Genomic DNA, 4790 nt, shown 5'->3' on the forward strand with positions numbered 1-4790 from the left:
AGCTTAAAATCATGAAATGAACTTATTTGCGGCTGAAAATTCGAGAATTATCATATTTATCTAAAGAACAACAAAAGCACAAATAATAATAGTTTTCAGATATCTTTGTTGTATTTCAACAATTTATATTAACTACCCTCTCGGATAAATCTAGTAAGGAAGATTGATAGAAGCATCATATTTTCTTTTGAAGTGCTTTATTTTCACAGTAAACTTGTAATATTGAAAGGGTTTCCCACATCATTGAATTATGGTATATCGACCGGTCATTTTTACTTCTTTTTTTATAAAAAAATGTATATACACATTGACCCTCTCTTTGTGTATTAATTTACATTTTAGAAGCATTACTCTCTCTCTCTTTACACCCACTTTTTGAGATGAAGTTTTATCATAACATTACTCTATATGCATCGCATAACATTGTCAATATTGCTACTTTCATAGAAAGTAACTGATAGTCTACCTATATCATTCTCATTCTAAATACTTGAGCTACACGCCAACGAGTCCTTTGATCTTTTTGCCTTTAGATTGATCGCCTTGTGTAATGCTATGAATGTAATAATCGAATTAAAGAAGCTACAAATAGAAAAGAGTAGATCTAAGGCGCGTGCGTGAGAAATTAGGGTTTCGTACTCCCGAAATGGCCCCCATGCCATTTGATTAATAGTCAAACCTACAAGTCTCTCTCGAGACGTTGAAAGTCTGACCAAGAAGTCTTCACTTGAAGGGCCACTCGTCATCAGCTAGCCACTACGATTCAGCTTCCCTTTTAAATTTGGACTTTACAAGCAGTTTCTTGGATTGAAGAACCGGTCAACTTAAACCAATGCCGAGATTCAATCAGTTTCTCGGATTGAAGAATTTCCGGTCAACTTAAACCAAATCCGAGCAAGATCGATCGTGGGATTTTGGCCAAAGTTTGTGTAGGAAACAAATTTCTAAAAATTGAATTGATACTCAAATGATCAAATACCGAAAAACGAATGAGGAAACGAGCTCGGAAAACATGTAACACTAATCAAAGGCATATCATGGAGATTGACTTATCTTGCTTGCCATAGATTAAGTACCATCGCAATTTCAGAAGAATCTTTTGAAACCTTGGAGTTCCATTCATCAATAGGGTATATACTATTTCAAGGGGAAAAAAAGGATAAGCGTATTTTATCTAAAACGCTATAGGTAACACTATCCCATTTTTTTTTATATTGCAGTTATTTTCACTTAGAAAATAACTATATTTTCCTCTTATGGACCCTTTACTTACGGGCCGGGTTTTGGCCCAACACTGGCAAATGGGCTTAACTTGGCCCATCAACTAAAAAACTCATCCGTTTGAACGAAACCAACCTATGGATACTCGCTTTCTGTCCAAGACTAAGGCCAAATAGCTCTCCCTCAACACATTTGAAGTTCGATCTCTCCCCTCAAGCGCCCTCCCCTCTCTCTCTCTCTCTCTCTCTCTCTCTCTCTCTCTCTCTCTCTCTCTCAAACACACGACACGCTTCTATTTTGTTTGAATTATTAAGTACATAAGTACATTATATTTATTTCTTAGCAAAAAAAAAAAAAGGGAAAGTCCGCCGTATCTATGGAAAGGTCTAAGAGTTTGCCGCTCCAGGCCCCAACTTATGGAAACCACATTACCATTCTCAGTATCGACGGTGGAGGGATAAGAGGGCTTATCCCAGGAACAATTCTCGCCTTTTTAGAGTCTGAGCTTCAGGTTGTTATTAATCAGTTTGCTATCTTTTTAATGCATGAAGAACAAGTTTCAATGAAGTACCAGGTTTTATCCATGCATGCGCGTTCCAATTTCTGATGACTTTGTGGACTTGTGCAGAAACTAGATGGTGAAGACGCAAGACTCGCAGATTATTTCGATGTCATTGCCGGAACAAGCACAGGTGGTCTCGTCACTGCCATGTTAACTAGCCCCGACGAAAACAATCGTCCCCTATTTGCTGCCAAAGATATTAAGAATTTCTACCTTAATAACTGCCCTAAAATCTTCCCTCAAGACAGGTTAGCCAATTTAACTCATCATTTCTCTAGGCCATATCGGCAGCTCCTCAATGGGCTGTATACTAACATGATATCTCTTTTATAATTGAAAACCACAGTTGCCCATTTGCTCCTGCTACGAACATGGTTAAGGCGGTGACTGGAGTGAAATATGATGGAAAACACCTTCATAAGCTCGTCAAAGAAAAACTTGGAAACACAAGATTGCGCCAAACATTGACGAATGTGGTGATCCCAACATTCGACATCAGGTGTCTTCAGCCAACCATCTTTTCTATCTACAAGGTTCGTCCTTTTTTTCAGTAATTGGAATATAATCCATTCTTTCTTTTGATATTGTCCAAATAACAATAAATCACTGAACATGTTGCTTTTGTGGGGTAATTGATCGTGACCAGGTGAAGAAAAAGCCAAGATCAATGCCTTGCTCTGAGACATATGCATCTCAACCTCTGCAGCAACAACTTATCTCTCAGCTCATTATTTTGAAACCCAGGACTTCACAGGAAAAGTGAGAGAATTCAACCTCATAGATGGTGGCGGGGCCACAAACAATCCAGTATGAAGAAAACTGTTTCGTAACAGACCTGACCTGACAAAGGGTAATTCTATTATTTCTAACTCTAAATCGTTCATGGTACAGACATTGGTTGCAATGGGAGAAGTGACGAAGGAGATCATGGGAGGAAGCTCAGATTTCTTCCCTATAAAGCCAATGGACTATAGAAGGTTTCTTGTGATATCGCTCCGGACCGGTTCAGCAAAAGTTGAAGGGAAGTATAATGCAAGTGGAGCGGCTAAATGGGGAGTCCTGCGCTGGTTGTGCGGCAACGGCGGGAGCCCATTGGTCGATGTGTTCATGCAAGCGAGCACAGATATGGTCGACTTCCACCTCTCTGCGGTCTTCCAAGCCCTACATCTAGAGGCCAACTACCTCCGGATTCAGGTAGGCATATATACAATATCAGCCTTATTCATGTCAAAACAAGCCTTGAAGTGATCATTAACTAATTTGCTCGCTAGCTTAATTCGGCAAGCTAATCTCAGCCTTTAAACAAAATTTGCAGGATGACACGTTAAGTGGTGCAGTAGCTTCAGTGGATATCGCAACAAAGGAAAATTTGAACGACTTAGTCAGAACCGGTGAAGCGTTGTTGAAGAAGCCATTTCAAGAGTGAACTTGGAGACTGACGGATACGAAGCCCGTAATCCAGAGACTAATGAAGAGGCTCTTAAAAGGTATGGAACTGTAATTTCTGATGTCGTTAAGAAGTTTGACGGTCGCGTACATAGTTCAGGTTACTAAATGCAATTGCTTCTTTTCTCTCAGGTTTGTGAAACTACTCTCAAATGAGAGACGCCTTCGTCTTGCAAGGTCGACTCATGGACATAATTACACAAATTGGAAACAATCGTACACACCGAATGCTACAATTTGTACAAAGAACATTCTGAAGTTCGTGAAGATTGATTCCTAGGGGACAAGTCATTCATTCTTTGATTATTTTCATATTTTCCATTCTTCCTAAATAAATTCCAAGCGCCGAATTGCTGCGTTGGATGTAACCTTTAGTCTAATTCTTCCTAATTATTGTTTTGTATCATATTGCTAGTTTGAGCTTGTAAAACACGATCGAATTGTCAATAACAATTTCAATTACCTTACCCCGTGGTTGGATATGCTACGAGAAACAAGTGAACGAGCAATAATTAAAACGAAAAATTAAATTGAACATCATAAATTGGCTTGGTGATGTGACCTACTCCCGAGAGAGTAACGTGGGTTTCTACCATAGATTGGACAATACTATTGGAGAAAACTCCTTTGATGTTTTGAAGTTGACAAAACTTATCCAAAGTCTATTATGAAGATTTCTAGACTTTAGTGTCAAAGTCTGAAGACGACCAGACTCTAGTGTCAAAGTCTAAAGACGACTGTACTCTAGTGTCAAAGTTTGAATACGACTAGACTTTAGTGTCAAAGTCTATTCGACATCAAAAGTCTGTCCACACTGAGAAATTCTAGACTAAACGCTACTGAAGAATGAAGATTTATCCATATGCGAGATTTTGTTAATCTCTTCAGGAGTTTGGTTCGTATAGTTTATGGATGTCTTTCTAGTTGGATATATCACCTACGAGATTGATTATCTTTATTGAAATCAATTTAGATATATCAAATATTTTCGAATTGCAAGTAAATATGGAAATAATCTACTTATGGAAACTAAGATCTGGATTGTATGGGCGAACATGATTGACGGGTTTTCATCACAATCTTCAAATAGCTCGAGATCTCCTTGATTGATATTGTCCAATAGGTAGATTGGAAGAATTCCTTTGGAAAGTGCCAACGGTCGAGAAGGCATCAAGGAGTATTTAAGGTAGACTCTCTAGTTGTTTGATAGAGTGTGTGAAAGAGAAATTTCAAAGTCTTAAGCTTTCCATTTCCTTGTTACTCCAAATACTGAGCTCAAAGTTGTACCCAAAAGAGAGATTCTTATAGTGTGACTTCATGAAAGAGTAGTAGAGACTCTTCACTGTGAAGTTGAGATCACAAGGCTGTAAAATCTCTTTTGATTCTTAATGGAATCCAACCAGAAAGTTATCAGCGTGGAGAATGGATGTAGGCTTGATCTAAGCTGAACCATTATAAATTATGTGTTATTATTCTCTTCCCTGAACTCCTTTATTTTGTTCGTAGTTATATTTAACTGCTAAAGTTTGAACTCGCTCAAAGTCTATTATTCTTCAAACTC

The 4790-nt window shown here is 38.2% G+C and overlaps 1 pseudogene; it reads left to right on the forward strand.

The window, feature by feature from the left end:
- Positions 1–1597: 1597 nt before the first annotated feature.
- LOC104451087 lies at positions 1598–3509 on the forward strand (annotated as a pseudogene).
- Positions 3510–4790: the final 1281 nt, after the last annotated feature.

The sequence above is a fragment of the Eucalyptus grandis genome, chromosome 6 (assembly GCF_016545825.1).
Source record: "Eucalyptus grandis isolate ANBG69807.140 chromosome 6, ASM1654582v1, whole genome shotgun sequence".
Classification (NCBI taxonomy): Eukaryota; Viridiplantae; Streptophyta; class Magnoliopsida; order Myrtales; family Myrtaceae; genus Eucalyptus; species Eucalyptus grandis.